Below are 18,433 nucleotides of genomic sequence, written 5' to 3'. Positions count from 1 at the left end.
ACATGCAGAACATTTTGTTGAATAGCAGTTTAATGTTGATTGATTCTAATTTTTTCTCTAGTAAACCTGAGTGCTATTAGCATTTTGGGAAGGACAACTTTTCTTTTTGTGAGACTGTCTTTTGCATTTCCAGTGAAAGCCGGTAGCACCCTCTAGTTATTACAACAGCTGAAAATGCCTCCCCCTTTTCTAGAAGCCCTGGAGAGGGACTGTACCAGCCCCAGTTGAGAATCACTAGCTAATATTGTATGTCTCTAGTAGGTTTCCTTGTTTGGCAATGGTGTGGGGTCCAGCCTAGAACTTACCCCACCAGAGGGGAAGTTCCACAAACCCTGCACAGATCCATGTCAGATTTTATTCCCTGTTGTTTTTGGTGCTTGAGGACAGGGCTTGAGCCTTGTAGATTCTCAATAGATAATTTGTACCGGGTTGGTGGAAAGAGTATACATATAGTAATTATAGCACTAATGTCACATAACTTACTCAAACTGAACTGCAGAGTTTTTTGTAAGCAGAGGTGATATCCAAAATATTTGACAAATAGTACTCACACAAGCATGGACCAATCAGAATGTATCCTGGAGATTCTGGAAGCCCCCTGACGGAACAGGCAACCTTTACCTGCTGGCTTGTGGGAGAGTCCAGGGGGTTCCAGGGATAGAAGTCAGGGAAGCAGGGCACAGTGAGAGATGGCATGTATTTGTTAACAAAATTTTAGCAGCTAGCAAGGCAATCCTAGAACATGCTTCTGAATATTAGAAGACCATTTTGCAGAGTGCAGTAATGTTTTCAGGACACCCTGGTGAAATTTCCTTAGAAAGGGTTCTCTTCTGGTTTCTAGGCTTTCACCACTTATTTTTCTAGAATTCCCTTCCCCTTGCTCAGTCAATGGGAGTCCAGATTATTCAAGAAAAGCTTGAGAAAGAATTGGGATTTATCCGGTACTTCATGGGAGTAATCCACAAATGCCTGTTCCTCATGAGCTCAACCGAGGTTTGACACACTCACAAAGCCTTCTACCCTCTCTGCTCCTGCCCTTGAAGCCGTGATCTTTGGAAGAGTAGTTCTCCCTGTGAGCATCCTAAACTTCAGTCTCCAGAACTTGGCTGAGCAATTGCTCCTGTGGGAAGGAAGGGCTAGTGACAAACATTCAGATGGCAGGAGATCAGGAGCTCTAGAGTTTCATTCTGCTTCTTCTCTTACCAGTTGAGTAATTTCAGGCAGACAGAGAAAAAAGCACATATTAGTGTTGGGTGTCTGTGGGCAAATCTCATAGCTTCTCTCAGTTTCATCTTCTATAGAATGATGGATCTGCGCTGACTGCTCTTTAGAGCTCATCCAGCCAGGAGTTCTCGAGTCCCATCTCCTTTGACTGTCTCTGGGTCATGGAGGTGGAAGGCTCATTCTTGTTTCAGCCTTATGCCCACCGCTCTGGCTGCTGGTCAGCTCCTCCCTCACTTACATGGTTGGCACCTTCGGGCTCTACATATGGGAATCTGGGGCTTGGTCCCCTCTCCTTTGGTGTTTGCCAAAGGGTCTACTGGGCGGTGGGGTCTCCAGCCCTAGGCCTTAGCTTAGGGGCTCTCCCATGGGAAACTATGGCAATGTCTCTTCTTTCCTCCTTTACATTCACTCCTGCACTTCTCTCTCTATTTCACTGACTCTCACTCATGCTGTTTCTCTTTCTCTCTCTATTCTCTCTCTCCTCCTCTCACCTCCTTTCTTTCTTCACACCCTTAGACCTGGAACCTATCAGCTCACCTACTTCAACTCCAAGGAAACCAAAATGCTAAGGTCCCTGTCTCTGTTGTTAGATTGCTGCCTTCCTTCTCTGGGCCCTCAGGAAAGTTACTTAACCTCTCCTTGCCTCAGTTTCCTCATTTATAGATGTAATATGAATTCCCAGGTCGTTGGGTTAATTAAACGAGATGATCCATGTAAAGCACTTACAGCAGCATGCCCGGCAGATGGGAATTGCTCACTGCTAGTGATTTCTTTTCTCCCCTACAGCAAGTTGATTTGGATCATGAAATACAGATGGGTGTGATAAAGTTAATTATTAATTTGCTCTGGGAAATTTGCATTATTTTTCCTTCAAGGATTTAAAAAACAGATGAGCGATTTGCTAACTTAGTTTTCTTCTTAGATTCAGCTGCCATTCCCATCCTTTCCCACAAGCACACACATACTTCAGTTTCCCTGAACTCTTTGGGGTTCCCAGACTCATTGAGCTATGTTATGCCTCCTTGTTTTTGCATTTGCCTGGCGTGTCCTTTCAGCAGTCTGTCTTCTTTGTCTTTGGTGGTGGTGGGACAGAGAGACTTCCTGTCAATGGATGTCTCAGGAATTGGCTCACATGCCACCTCCTCTGAGAAGCCTTTCCTGACCACACACCACCTCCTTCAGGAAGCCTTCCCTGACTGCTGCTTCTCTCCACAGCAGAGTTAAATGCTTTTTTTTTTTTTTTTTTTTGTGCTCTGTAGATATATTGTCACAGGGCTTATACCATGGTGGCATCATTATTTCTACTTACTTGTCTCTCATTCTAAATGCAATCCTTGAAGGCAGGGACTATATTTTATCTATCTTCTTGTTCTCAGCAGCCAGTCCAGTTTTTTTTTTTTTTTTTTTTTTTTTTTTTTGTGGCATAGCAAGTGCTTAGTAAATGTTAAATAAATGAAGAAGATGGGAAAAGACCTCCTAATGCCTCAATAGAGAAGTCGCAAGTCATTGTTCTAAATGGGACATTTATTTTACTAAGATAAAAGCTTCTCTGTCCTATTCTTACCTTAGGCACAATTTTAACAAGTTTTTTTTTTTTTTTTTTTTTTTAATTCATAGCTGATTAGAAAGAACAGGTTAGAAGAGGTGGGGAAGAAGCTGTTAGAGGTAAGAATACTGAAAGCAGAAATGACACCTGGCCCTCTGATAGTGATAAGAACAGCAAAATTACAAAACGCACAATTGAGTGCTCAAGTATGGGCTTGTTTCACGTATGGGGAGCAAATTTAGGTGGCATAGGACATTCCTGCATGGCCCAACAATTGATATTCAATGGAATGTCCCGAGTTACAAGAAGGTTAAATTATACTTTGCATACTCTGCTTAAGAAAAAGCAAAAGCGTTGAAACCTATTGGGTTTTTCATGGAAGAAGCCACAGCCATTTGGAAATGACACAGGGCTCTTTAATCATTAAGATGCTTTGACATTTTAACACAGAAACTGTGTTGCTGGATGGGGGAGATTCTGCAGTCTCATCACTACGTTTGGGTATGAAGGCCATCTTGCCAATAAGCAGCAGAATGGCAAATAGAAGATATCTTAGGACATTGCTTCTCACGTTCTCCTCTTTGGAGCCCTGGGGTTTCCTTAGCATTCTCTTGTAGATGGTGCTGGGGGGTGGCGGGTGGCGGGGAGTCGTGTTCTCTCTGTCTACCATGATTAGCCCCCTGTTTTCTGTGCAACTGGTGGAGTGTCAGAGGAAGATTTTGTTTGAAGGAAATAGTCCTCATCTGAAAAACATGGTAACAGTTTTGTTATGACAGGTAATATGCATATTGGATAGATGTTCTTAGTAGGCAGTGGTTAAGAGCATCATGCAAGGGAGTTTGAGTCCCAGCCCCTGGGCTTCACATCTCTGTACTTCAGTTTCCTCATTTGTAAAATGGGGATAATAATAGTACCTGTCTCACTGGGTTGTTAGAATTAAATTAGTTAAATAAAATACGTCAGGTGCTTAGAAAAGTGCCTAAGATATAATAAATGCTATGTTAAGTGTTTGCTGTTTATTATTTAAGAAGCTCCTTGATCAAGCATGCCCTGTAGGGGGAAGACAAAGCTCTGAAAACTGATGCTATCTGAGCTTTGAAAAATAGGCGGGTACACAGCCATAAAAAAGAACTAGATTCTGGTCTTTGCTGCAACATGGATGGAGCTGAAGACCATTATCCTAAACAAACTAGCACAGGAATGGAAAACCAAATACTGCACGTTCTCACTTATAAGTGGGCATTAAACATTGAGTACACATAGACACAAGGAAGAGAACAAAAGACACAGAGACCTACTTGAGGATGGGGGATGGGAGAGGGTCAAAAAACTACCTATTGATTACTGTGCTTATTACCTGAGTGATGAAACAATCTGTACGTCAAACCCCTGCAGCTCGCCATTTATCCATGTAACAAACCTGCGCATGTACTCCTGAAACTAAAATGAAAATCTAAAAAAAATCCTGGGTGGTAAATACGAATTTTTTATGTTATTATTTGTTTTGTACTTCATTTTGCAATTCCTCAAAATTAAAAGATCATCAAAGTGAGAGAACAAATAACAAATAAAAATAAACCTTATTTTGCCCAAAATTTTTTAAAAAGGAAAATAGGTAGGTTATTTGCCACATGGAGAGGGGCAGTGCATTTTAGTTGGAAGATCAAGGCAAGGAGAGTGAAAGATTGTATGTCCAGGCACTGTCAGGAGCTAGCACACAGGAGATGTGTACTAAATGGCAGATGGTCCCCAGGTCAGCCACTGGGGTCAGAATGTAAGGGTGGGAGGGAGGTGATGAAGAACAAATAGCGCAGTGCCTGTGTCGTGCTGGGTACGATCTATCTCTCTTGTTTGCCTGGCTAAGGAACCAGAACTTTCTTCCCAGTAACACCTTTATTATTTATTTATTTATTTTGTTGCCTAGGCTGGAGTGCAGTGGCACAATCTCGGCTCACTGCAATCTCCACCTCCCAGGTTCAAGTGATTCTCCTGCCTCAGCCTCCCGAGTAGCAGGGATTACAGATGTGTGCCACCATGCCCAGCTAATTTTTGTATTTTTAGTAGAGACGGGATTTCACCACGTTAGGCAGGCTGGTCTCGAACTCCTAACCTCAAGCGGTCAACCAGTCTTGGCTGCACAAAGTGCTGGGATTACAGGTGTGAGTCCGGCCCCAGTGACATCTTTAAATCTGCATTCTTGAAAGGTGCTCTGATAGTGCTGTGGAGAATAAATCAGAAAGGGGAGAGATGGATGGAGTCAGTGGCTGTTTTAAAGATAAAACTCATAGGGTGGGGTATGAGACAAAGAGAGGGAGAGGTTGAAAATGATTCTGGAGGTTCCTGGTTTGGGCAGTTGGGTAGATGAGATGCTGCTCATCAAGATAGGGAAGGTAGGAGGAGGAGCAGGTTTGGGTGGGGCAAAGGAATGAGTTCATCTCTGGGACAGGTTGGATTTGAGGTGCCTAAAGGGAAATTGAGGGGGACATAGCCGGTAGACAGTTGGATGGCTGAGTCTGGACCTCAGAAGAAAGGGAGCTAGATATACTGATTTGGAAGTCAGGAGCTTATAGATGAGAGTTGAAACTTCAGGAATGCTTGAGTTCACTCAGGGAACGAGCACCAAGTGACAGAAGAAGAGGGAGAAGAGTGGAACACGGGGGAACACAGACCACAGAGGGGCAGGCCCAGGAAGGGGTCAGTGGGAGAGACGAGGGAGGGGCAATGTGACAAAGCTCTTGGTTTGGGTAAGGGGGATGCAGAGCAGTGGTCAAACGGGACTCTCCCAGGCCTTGCCCACCCTGATAATTGATCTGAAAAACAATATTGTTCTCAAAGAGTAAGAAGGGATTTGTGGTCTTGGGAACAGTGTGTTTTGGAGATGGAAAGAATCTCAGAGATTTTGTGGTTCACCAGTTTAAAAAAAAGGTTTAAAGGAGACAGCTCTTTATTATTAAAAAAACCTGAAACTTTGTGCTAAATCCCAACAGATGATTGATAAACATAGAACTGCCACAAATCCCAATAGATGATTGATAAACATAGAGCTGCCACCGCCAGGCACGGTGGCTCACACCTGTAATCCTAACACTTTGGGAGGCTAAGGCGGTAGATTACCTGAGGTCAAGAGTTCAAGACCACACCAGCCAGCATAGTGAAACCCTATCTCTACTAAAAATACAAAAAATTAGCCAGGAGTGGTGGCAGGTGCCTGTAATCCCAGCCACTTGGGAGGCTGAGGCAAGAGAACCACTTGAACCTGGGAGGCAGAAGTTGGAGTGAGTTGAGATCCCGCCATTGCACTTCAGCCTGGGTGATGGAGTGAGACTCTGTCTCAAAAAAAAACCAACAAAAATCAGAACAGAAACAAACAAACAAAAAACCTCCCACAGAGCTGCCATCATTGAGGCTGGAGCTGGACAGCTTCTCCCAAATGTCTTGGAGCAGCCCGAGGACCCCATCATTCCACAGGTATTTGTATACCAAGCCCTGCACTTAGCTCTGGTTGTAGCTGTGGATAAAAAGGCAGTTCTTTTCCCTGGGCTCAATGGTTTTCAACCTTGGCTGCACCTTAAAATCACCTTAGAAACTTAAAAAAGTTCCCAATGCCCAGGCTGTGCCCCATACCATGAAATCAGGGTCACTGGGCAGACACCTCAAGCATCAGTAGTTTAAAAACTCTCCAGGTGACTTCAATGTGCAGTCACATTTGAGAACCAGCTGAGTACTGTGTAGACAATCTGGTGAGCTAAAGTGTTTCTACTGAACCCAAATGGTAGAACCTGGAACCTGTTCACTCTCCTCATTTTATTCATGAGGGTCCAGGAGTTAAGTCGGCCAAGGTGGACAGAGAAGGTATTGGGCCTGGAACCTCTGTACCCTGACTTCTTAGCCCACATTCCCATCTTCCTACACACTAGTGTGGCCTCAGCTTGCTGGGTGCTATGTGGCCCTTAACCTGGTTGGTCACTGGGCTTGGATGTTAAGTAAAAACCTGGTGAATGATCTGCATTGTTCTCTCTTTTCACCAAGGCTGTCTTCTTTCTCTGTGAAAAGCTAGTTGAATTCTTTCTCTAAATGGGGTATTCTTCTTTCAGAGGCAGCACAATGGGCCTCTTTCACTGACAATTCAGTTTCTAGTAACAGAGACTGTGGGGCCTGCCAGCAATCTCCTTGTGAAACTGGCATGCTCTCAGTTCTGAAAATGAACCATGGGCGCCAACACCTGGAGAAACAGGGAGCCCCTGTTTAAGCTGAGAAGGGTGCCGGAGGTCCCTGTGTGATGTTGGGTCAGTGGAGGAACTTCTCTGAGCATTTGTTTCAGAACGAAACATTGAGGACATAGGATTACTGTGAGGATTAAATGACTTGATATATACAAAAGGTGGGGCACCCATTATGGGCCAAGTGCTAAGCTAAGGCTCTTGTATACACAATATGCAATTTAATCCATAGGATTAAATCAGCAAATTCAACGTTATAGATTGTTATCCCCAGTTTATAAATGAGGACACTGAAGCCCAGAGAAGCCAAGTAACATGTTCAATGATACACAGTCATTGAAGGAGCTGGTCTTGGGCTTCCCCACAGCAAGAGGTCAGTATGATGTTAGCTATTGCATTTTATGAGACATTGTTTGGAATTCAGATGGGAGGAAAGAAAAGATGGCATGAGAGGTAAGATTTTTGTTATTACTTTGGAGACTGTGCTCAGAACCATGATGTTTACGCTAGAAGCTGAGGAGTTTCATACTGGGAACAGGGAGAAAGAAACTAATTTTTGTTGGGTGCAATTTAAGCACCATTCCATGCCTGTTTTGTGTACATTATTTAATCCATAGGAATAAACCTTCAAGGAAGGTGTTGTGGATTTTTATCCCTATGTTGGAAATGAGGATTCGGAAGTTCAGAGAATGTAAGCAACATGCCCAGTGTCACGGAGCAAGGTCAAAACCAGACTTTGGACCAAAATCTCTCTGGCCTTGGAAGCATCTCCCCTTTGGCCTGGTCTTTGCTCTGTATGTCTTGTTGACTCCAAAGAACAAAGTCATCTACATGTTTCAGTTGACTTTTTAACTTCCTTATGAATGTCATCCCCACTCCCAAGTTCCCACAATAATCAGAAAGGGTGGTTTCCTAGGCTATTTCCTTGGTAGTCAGATTGGGAGGAGAATGGCACTAATACTAATATTAATAACCATAATTATGAGTAACATTGTTTGAACACTATGTTCCAAGTGCTCAATATGTTCTGGACACTGTTGCAAGAACTTGACAGATATTATCTCATTTAATTCTTACAGTGCTCCTATATCGTTAGAATAGTTACTCTCCCCATTTTTGTAGATGGGAAACTGTGGCACAGATCAGTTGACCAACTTGTTTAATATTACACAGCTAGTCACAAAGCAGCTGGGTTTTTTTTTTTTTTTTTTTTTTGAGACAGTGTCTCTCTCTGTCTCCCAGGAGTGCACTGGTGTGATCTCGGCTCCCTGTAACCTTTACCTTCCCAGTTCGAGAGATCCTCCCACCTAAGCCTTCTGAGTAGCTGAGACTACAGACATGCACCACCACAGTCAGATAATTTTTTGGATTCTTTTGTAGAGACGGAGGTCTTGGTACGTTGCCCAGGCTGGTCTTGAACTCTTGGAATCAAGCGATCCTCCTGCCTCGGCCTCCCAAAGTGCTGGGATTATATGCAGAAGTCACTGTGTCTGGCTGAGCCAGGATTTTAGCCATGTGGTGAAACCCAGAAATCACTTGGTGGAACTTGCCGGAAGCAGATATTGTGGCCCTCATGCCTCTTGACCTGGTTTGCTATTGGCAGCTGCCAGGTGTTTGATGAGGGAGTGCTCCCTGGGGAATGGCTCTCCTTCCTCTTGATTTTGAGGGAACAGGTTCCTGGTGTGTGAGTTTCAGAGTGAGCTGGAGAGCAAGGTGTCTGACTATTTCCTGCCCGTAGATGCCCATGGACTTGGTCTCCATTTAACTTGGCTCCAACCTGCTCCCTCAGCTGAGCTCTCAGGCCTGCCACATACCCCTGCCCGCTGAGAACCCAAGACAGAATTCCCTGCCTCCTTTAAGGAGGGGGGGGGCTCCCTTGCCAGAGGTGGGTCTCTTGTGCTTTCTTGCCTTGTTCTCATGCCACACTCTCAGCTTCAGGCCACCTTTGTTTCCCCAACTTTGGATCTGGGAGTCAGATCCGCATCCTGTCTTGGATGGCGGGAGATCCCTTGTGTGTCTCTGACCTTGGCTACCGTATTTTTACATTTGAACAAAGTTAAGGTGGGAGATTAACTTGCTCCAAAGCACACAGTAAGAAGGCACAAGTAAAGAAGTAAGCCAAGCTAGGATTTGAGCCCAGGTCTGTCTGACACCAAAGCTCCTAGCCACTATCCCTTGTGGCTTCCCATGTTTTTTTTGCCCTTGTCTCTCTTCATTCTGAAGTCCAAAGTGTCACATGAGTGGGGGAGCACTTGGGTCATTTGGGTGAGGGCAGCGGCTCCTCTACTTTCCATTTGCTCCCTGCCCAAACTGTGTGCCCTGTGAGCTCTCAAATCTGGAACCAGGGGGATCCTGCACAGTTTGTCTGGGGCAGAGTATAAATAAGTCACTTGTCTTTCTCTCTGAGCATGACAGGAACAGCTCTGTCATGTGTGAATGTGTGTGTACATCTGCGTGGTCCACCCTCCGTTACTTGCCCCTCCTGACAGATAGCTGATCCTGTGCCTGAGTTTGACTCGTTTTGCGTCAAAAACAACCCCAATCTGAAGGTAAGAAGTCATCCAAGCAAGATTGGAGGGTGAGATAATGTGGCACTTGCAATGAGTTCATTTTAACTGGTGACTTTTTCCACCTGAGTTCTCATGTGTGAAGAGTGAGTCCTGGTGAGGGGAGGCATGCTGGGGGAAGCTAAAAACACAGCCAGGCTCTCTGGGAAGAGCTGAGGTCTTCCCACTGCAGATGCTTAGGAGCCCAGCCCCTGGAGCAGTTGCAGAGGGTGGGGCTGGGCTGCTGGTGCAGACCTCTGGGTACCATGCATTCTGTAGTGAGCATTTATCAGGCTCATGGCAGCTAGCTTTTTTGAATACCCTTCTTCAGTTTGTTTCTGCTTTCTGAGTCTTGGTTCCCCAACAGAGGAGTCAGACTCATGTCTTCTCAGCCCCCTTTACAGCTGGGTCGGGGAATAGGACTGAGGCTCCTTCAATAAGATACCCCCAAAGCGGAATTTGATTTTGAAGGGGGGTACTATGAAAAAGCCCACTTTTTATATTACCCCTACAAGGGATAATTTGCAGGGATTCCTGCAAGGGATCCATTTTCAGCAGTGGTTGAGGTCCTGGCAGGGTCAGTGTAGAGTCAGTGCCTAGTGCTGCTGGCAGTGTCACCTCTGCAGGAGCAGCTGGGAATTGGGCGTTATTCTTGGCGGCAAAGTTTCCAATCTGATCCAGATACTCAATATGCTTTAAATATTTTGAGGCATGTCAAATGGCCTAGGCTATGGTATATCTTGGTATACATTCTACAGATGCTTGAAAAGAATGTGCATTATGCTGCGTCTGAGTGGAGAGTTCTGTAAATGTTGATTAGACCCTTTTGGTTGATGGTGGTGTCAAGTTCTATATTCTCGTTGATAATGTGTCTAGTTTTTCTCTATCAGTTGTTGAGAGACGGGTATTGAAGTCTCTAACTGTAACTGTGTACTTGTCTATTTCTCCCTTCAAGTTTTTGCTCCATATGTTTTGCAGCTCCATTGTTTGGTGCATACCTATTCAGGATTGCTATGTTTTCCTTGTGGATTGACTCTTTATCTTTATTATGTAATGTTCTTTCTACCTCTGGTAATCTTCTTTGCTTTGAAATTTACATGATCAGATATTAGTATAGCCACCTTGCTTTCTTTTGATTAAAGTTTGCGTGACTTTTTCTTCCCGTCCTTTTTTACATTCAACCTACCAATATCGTTATTTGAAGTGAGACAACATTTAGTGAAATAATATTTTATGATCCAGTCTAACAACCTCTGTCTTCTTTGTGTGTTTAATCTCTGTATCTAGACCAACATTTAATGCAATTGTTGGTGTGTTAGGCTTTAAATATGCCATTTTATTTTATTTTTGTTTCTGTTTTATTTTATCTGCCTTCCTGTGGTTTATTTGAACATTTTTAAAATTAAATTTTGATTTATCTGTTACATTTTTGACTGTACCTCTTTGACAGCTTTTTTAGTGGTTGCTCTAAATATTATGTATGTATGTTTATATATACATATACACACATACATGAAACTTTTATATGTATATTAAAAACTATACATATACTTTTATATATACATAAAACTTGTTACAGTCACCTGGCATGGACATATACCAGTTCAAGTGAAGTGTAGAAACGTATCTCCCTTTAGATCCTTTTACTTCCTTCATTTATATTTTAAATATTTCCTTCAAATACACTTAAAAACATATTAGATAATGTTATGTTTTGCTTCAATTATCAAATATAATTTAGAAAACTCAAGAGAAAAAATGATTCTAGATTTCATTTATATTTTTGCTGTTATCATGTTCTTTTTTCTTCCTAATGAAGACAAATGATTTCTTCTTTTGGTCTAAGATTCCCTTTTTTGTTTTTTTCTGTTTTTTTTTTTTTCTTCTGTTCAGAGAAATTTCTCCACCCAGGCCTGGTAGTGACAAGTTTTCTTAGTTTCCTTCATCTGAGAATGTCTCAATTTCTTATTCATTCCTGAAGGATATATCTGCTGGATATTGGATTCTGAGTTGACAGTTCTTTTCTTTCAGCATTTGAGTAATTTTTTGTGCCACTCCCTTCTTTCTTCCTTAGTTTCTGATGAGAAGTACAGTGTTATCAAATTGTTTTTCTTTTATAGGTATGGTGTTTCTCTCTAGCTGCTTTTAAGATTTTTGTCTTTGAATTTCAGAAGTTGACTATGATGTGTCTTGGAATGGATTTCTTTGGATTTATCTTGTTTTGGGTTTGTGGCTCAGCTTCTTCAATCTGTAGACTTATGCCTTGCAAATTTGGGAAGTTTTCAGCCATTATCTCTTCAAATACTTCTTCAGGCCTGCCCTCTCTCTCCTTTCATTCTGGAATTGCCATGACATGCATTTAAATCTTTTCTGATAATTCTGTAAGTCCCTGAGGTGCTGGTGATTTTTTTTCATTCCAGTCTATTACCTCCCTGTTATTCAGACTGTGTTATTGTTATACTACTATCAAGTCGACTGTTTCTTTTTTCTGTGCCTTCTATTCTGTTGGTGAGCCCATTCATTAAGTTTTTAAATTTTTTGGTCATTATATTTTCCAGTTTATCTTCTATTTATTTACTGTGACATTCGATTTCTTTGATGAAACCTTCTATTTCTTCACTTGTTTCAAGTATGCTTATAATTTGTACACTGAATCACTTTAGTGATATTTGCTCGAAAATCTTGGCAGATAATTCTAATGTTTCTGTTATTTTGATGTTGACATCTATTGATTGTCTCTTTTACATTCAAATTAAAATTTTCTTGATTCTTGGTGTGGAGAATTATTTTTATGGGAAGTGGACACTTTGGTTATTATGTTATGCTACCCTGGATCTTATTGACACCTTCTGTTTTAGCTGGGCTTTATTTTTTTTGACGCTGCTCTAGTAGAGGAAGTGGAGTGCTGCCTTGCTGGTCTACTGACACCTGAATTGGGGAGGGGTTCCTCATTACAAGAGCAGTATTGGGAGTTTTGGTTCCTCACCAGGCCTTCACTGATACCACCCCGGCTGGGAAGGGTAGGAGTGCCTTGTTACTGCTTGTCACATGTCGTCCACTGACACTGCAGTAAAGGGAAGAGGAGTCATTATGTCTGGGTGATGGTAAAGCCCTGACTTCTCCCTTAGTGCCTCTGACACCATCCTGCACTCTGATATTGCTGGCTGGGGTAGAGGTCCAGGCTCCCCATGAGAGATCCACCTACACTGTGGTAGGTGGGGGCTTGTTACCACTGGGTGGTGATGAAAGTCCCAGCTCTCTACTTGGCCTTCTCTGACACCACGCTGGCAGGGGTGTTAAGGAGTCATAAGGCAGCCTGGCAAGAGTGGAGGTCTAAGTTCCCCACTTGGCCTTTGCTGGCCCCGGTGAGGGTGGGCCCAGGTTTTTCTGTGATATTTGGCTGGACTAGAGCCTAAACGTTTGCCTAAAAGTTTCCTGTCTTGCTACCTTCTCCCTTTCCTGGTCCCTGGCTAAAGAGAGTTGGCTTTTATTGGGGCTTTTATGTCTGTGCTCATTTGCATTTCTGGGTTACAGAATAAATGCTTCATGTAAGCCTGGGATATAAGAAACAAAAAGAAAATCCAGAAATCTCACATCTATGACTTTCCCGGGGTCCCAACTACCTAACCTGTCTGCCTTCCTCTATGCACCTTGCAGAATTTCCTTGTGATTGTTCTATAATGTCTATGGTTTTCAGCATACTTAGTGGGAGAAACAGTGTGAAGTACACCTACTCCATTTCCTCAGAAACAGAAGTCTCAATGTCCTTTGAAAGCTTCCTTTTTGCAGAAACTAGCCATACTGTGCTCTGTTGTTTGCAACAAAGAACCCCGGCTGATTCCCTTTCCTTTTGTGAAGGTCGGGGCAGAGAAGAGCTGTCCCCTGAAGCTGAGAACATTGGTCTCATCAATAAGTTCCCAGAAGTGGTAGCCCTCTGCTTTGCCTATGAGTGACTTTCCTCTGTTTTCTCCAGATCACAACAGGTTATCTTCAGAACATGACCAAAAACATTCTCGTGACTATTTTTCCCCTTTTTCTTTTTTCAGATCTAGACTTGCAGATACTTTCTATTTTTTTAATTTCAAAAGTAATACTTGCTGGTTATAGAACATTTAGAACATATAGACAAGTGAAACAGAGAGCACCCACATCAGAATAGCTACTGCTAATCTATGATATATAAAGATTATGTCTACATATGTACTATATAAATATAATACAGATACTCCTTGAACTTGCAATGAAATTACATTCAGATAAGCTCACTGTGAGTTGAAAATATTCCAAGTCAGAAATGCATTCAATGTGCCTAACCCACCAAATATCATAGCTTCACCTAGCCTATCTTAAATGTGTTCAGAACACTGACATTAGCCTACAGTTGGGCAAAATAACCTAACATAAAGCCAATTTTATAATAAAGTATTGAGCATATCATGTAATTTATTGAGTACTATACTGAAAGTGAAAAAAGGATGCTCATATGGGTACTCAAAGTATGGTTTCTACTGAATGCTTATTTTTTGCACCATTGTAAAGTCAAAAAATCATAAGTCAAACCATTTTAAGTCAGGAACTGTCTATATATTATTGTATCTATGCAATAAAATATACCATATGCTGTACTTTTTGTTTAGCAACTTGCTTTTTCACTTAACCAGATATCTTAACATCTTTTCACTACAATAAATATAGTTTTAGATAATCATTTTTAATGGTTACATAATATTCTATTGCAAGAACATAGTTATTTACATATCTGTTCTGTATTATAGAATATGGAGATTATTTCCAATTTTTTCCGTTGTAAACAATTCTGCATGGAACTTCTTTGTAGATAGTCATTGTACACTTATATGATTATTTTAAGATACTCCCCTAGGAATGGAATTGCTGGGCTGTAGGGAATGCACATTTTTGAAAAGACATCTTTTGATATGTATCTTCACCCAGCTTCCCTATCGTGCTTTTAGTCCTAATCCCATTTCTTGGCTCTCATTTGGCTCCAGAGTGATCTTGTTCACAGAGCACACATGGTGCCTCCTCCAGACTCCCCTCTACTTCTTTCTGTCCACAAACACTAGTTTGCAATAGGATGACATGTGAGAAGTTAATGCACATGCTACTACACCTTCCATCTTCCACTTTATCACATCCTAAGGCCTTTCTTCATTCATGACATGGTGTAACTTCTGAACAAAGGTGGCAAGTGTTTAATTTTAGGTTCAAGTGCTGAAGGATCCAGATGTAAGACAGCAAGATTTGGGAAGTAGATGTGATCAGTCAGTTTCTTGCCTTGCCACTGACCTCTCACCTTCTGGGAATAAAAGAGGTAGAGATTAAGTAAAGGGACTAGGCATGAGTGTGAGTGGCCCTACTTCGTGTCCCCCTCCAAAGAGGAAGGTATAACTTGGCAACAGGGGCATGGTAGTCCTATTTGTTTGAACAAAATGTCCAAGGATGGTCAATATCATATAAAGCCAGTAAAAGTAAAAACCAGCTGGTGGGGTAGGGACCTCTAAGAGGACCTCTAGGAGGACCTCATGAGGGAACCCCTAGGAGTCAGCAGATCTAGGGCTGCCATGTATGGTTGTATAGTGTGCACACTGCACAAATGTGCTGGCCAAGGGGTCATGGAATTGAAATCCACCTCATCTTTCATTATCAAGAGTTGAACTCTGGTAGAGGGCTGTGCCCATCTAGGTAAAGGGATGCACTTTTCTTTGTACAAAGTACAGTCTGCTTATAAACCATGTACCCACAGAGCAGCATATACCCAGAGGAGGTTTCTTTTCAAATTCTTCTGCCTAAATGGGGCACTGCTTTTATACAGGCCGCATAAAGGCAGATGATGCTTCTGCATGAATATACTTTGCAAACCACAATAAGTATTTACCGGTACATAGAATTTGGCCTTCTATGTTGAGTCCCCAGTTTGCTAGTAAATTTCAAAACAAGTTCAGTACATTTCCTTGTCCCGAACTCAGAACATGACTGGTTGGGTGTGGGCAAGAGGCCAACAGCCTGTTGGAAGAGCAGTGACTGATATCGTCACTAAACTATGGAGAAACGTGCTAGGCAAGACCTTATCTTGGCAGAATCTTCTGTTGTAATATTTTGGGGATCTATAAATCTCAACACAAGAAGACCAAGGGAACCCTTCAGTGAAACATCCTTATTTTGTAATCAGAAAATGACGACACTGAGAAATGGTAGCCTATTCTCAAGGCTACAGGGTGGTGGAGCTGGAACTCAAATCTGAAGCGTCCTGGCTGTGTTCCCAGGATTCTTCAGTTGGCTGTGTGATTATGGGAACCACATTGCTAAATAAATGATGGGGTCTTCCTCACTGATCTCTTTCCCCAAAAGGCAGATACACACTTCCTGGAAATGTTCTAGGCATGGTCGTACCTCCAGGGAGGAGTATGCCTCACACCACATGGGAAGTCTGGGAATGTGACCTCCTGTGGTGTCAATGACAATCTCTATATATCAATGGCTTCTGCAGCATAAAATGCCTCCTCACTCTTGCCCTGATGCTGACTCAGCTGTATCTACTTCCTGGGCTGCAACATGGCAACTCCAAACAACAAAAACAATAATAATAACAACACTAATGACGGTAAACACCATCATCATGTTGCTTGGTCGAGGCAGAGCACCTTTGATCTGGGGAGCTCCAAGCATGTTGCCAATGTGATCCAGTGGCTATGTCATTATCTCCCTTTTACAGACAGAGAAAATGAGACACAAGAAGTTTAAGCCAGAAGCTCAAGGTCATGCGGGGTATTATTAGTTGGGGCATGTGAGGAGCTCAGATTATTAGCTCTGAAATAAAAGCTCAAGGCACTTAACAGGCTTTTGGTTGGCAATGGCCACTCTTTATGAAGACTGTATATTTTTATAAACTATGCCATAAAGGTAAATGCCAATCATTAGATTTTATTTCAAGCATGTCTTCTACAATCTTAAATGCAGTGAGCATGTGGCAGAACTTCCCCAGCTCTGAGTAACCAGTTCCACATATATCTCCTCTCTAACACTCAGGTAGGTCTCCAGTGGTCCAGGGAGGTGAGCCTAATCTTCTCTACCAAGACTCAAAGCGGGCATTCCGTGCCAGAGGAAGCACTGACCAGAGTCTCGGGGACCTCAGTTTGAAACACAGCTCTCCCTTTATTGGCTGTGCCACCTTAGAGAAGGCACTTTTATTCTCTGGGTTCCCTCCTTCAACTGTCATGTGAAGAATCTGCATGAAATAATTTATGTTAAGCTTTTAAAATGAATTCATGGTTTTGTGAAAATTCACCCTACTACGTTTTTTTTTTGTTTTCAAGCTTTTTCCCAGAGGCCTCAGAAAACCTGCCTTTTCCTAGGTTTGAGCCTTTGGAATATTCCACATCTTCTTATTTGTTGCTATATTATCATTTTTCAAAGAGTTTCAAATTTTTGAAAGCAACAAAGATTCAGTCATAGTTCAGTGAAAGAAATAGACACCAATCCAGGTATTTCAAGCAGAGAGGGATTCATTTCAGGGAATTAGGAGCTTACAGAACTGTTGTTAAGGACGGGGGGAGTGGAAGTCCGGATAGGTATCATTGCACTATCTCGAAGACATGCCATTGTAGCTGCGATCTAAATGTCACGGAACTGCTGCCCCTGCTGTTTTCACTATGAGTGTCTCTGACACTCATGGCACTGGTGACTGGACACTGGAATAAGGACTCTCTAAGTACTCATGTCTCTATTATATTGTTGCTTCATACAAGGGCATTATTGGGGGAATCTAATTTGCCTCTAGAACTATGCCTTTAGGGGTATTTTAGAAATACTGATTGTTCTAGCTCCTGAGTTACAGGGAATGGGAAATTACCGCTGGCAGTCCTATTTAGCACAAACACTGAAAATGTCAATGTGTATTAGTCAGGGTAGGCTCTGCTATGCTGTAGTCATAAACAATCCTAAAATTTCAGTGACTTAATATGACAAATGTTGATTTCTCACTCACCAAATATCTGTTGCAGGCTGGGTGACCTTCCTCCTTGTTATAGGCATATCATCTTCTAGAACAAATGACCTTCAAGACATCAAGGCAGGAGAAGAAAGAGAGATGGAGGAGGCACATGTATCATTAACCACTTCAGCTCAGGAGTGGCACGTGTCACTCATGCCTGTAGTTTGTGGCCAAAGCTAGTCACGTAGCTCACCTAGCTATGAGGCAGGCTGGGAATATTGGGAAGCACATGGAATATTTGGTTAGCACTAGCTGTTTCTATTACTCATGGTAACAAGAGGAGATATTTCAGTTTCAAGTTGGGGTGCCTGGTTCTCAATCTCTTTTTCCTTCTCTGAAAGTGCCAGAAGACACAGACTTTAGGGCTTCTCCAATGCCAGTCTGAACACATTGCTTATTAGGGGTTTTGGAATCATAACCTATAGATCTGTGTGGCATCTTTGGAGAATCAGCAAAAATGTTCCTTTTCTACAAATAACTCTCTGACTGATCTAATTTGGCACCTAAAATTTCCACCATTAATATGCTTTTTTTGAGCTACCTTAAGGATATGCATATTTCAGTAGGTTAAGCAATGAGTCATCTTGGATTATACTGGCACACTTTCAGGGAGCAGCATGTGGGATGAATGTGCTGAAGGCATGTATGGAGGGATGAGGAAGGAAAATTGGTGTTAGGGGATCCTCTGGATCAGCAAGAGGGCTCTGGGGACCAGAAGGGAGAGGACTGGATACCCCAAGGAAGAAGAGAAGGAGGCTTCATAAAGATTCTCCACATTCCATCTTTGCCAAGGCCTGGATGTGCTGGGTCCTCCAGGGCACCTACATCTTTACCCAACCTCATCCAATAAGGTCACAGATTCTCTGGACTGAGCCTGCTTTTGGAA

Source organism: Macaca thibetana, chromosome 14 (assembly GCF_024542745.1).
Source record: "Macaca thibetana thibetana isolate TM-01 chromosome 14, ASM2454274v1, whole genome shotgun sequence".
Lineage (NCBI taxonomy): Eukaryota > Metazoa > Chordata > Mammalia > Primates > Cercopithecidae > Macaca > Macaca thibetana.
The sequence above is the reverse complement of the archived record's forward strand: the minus strand, read 5'-3'. Positions refer to the sequence as shown.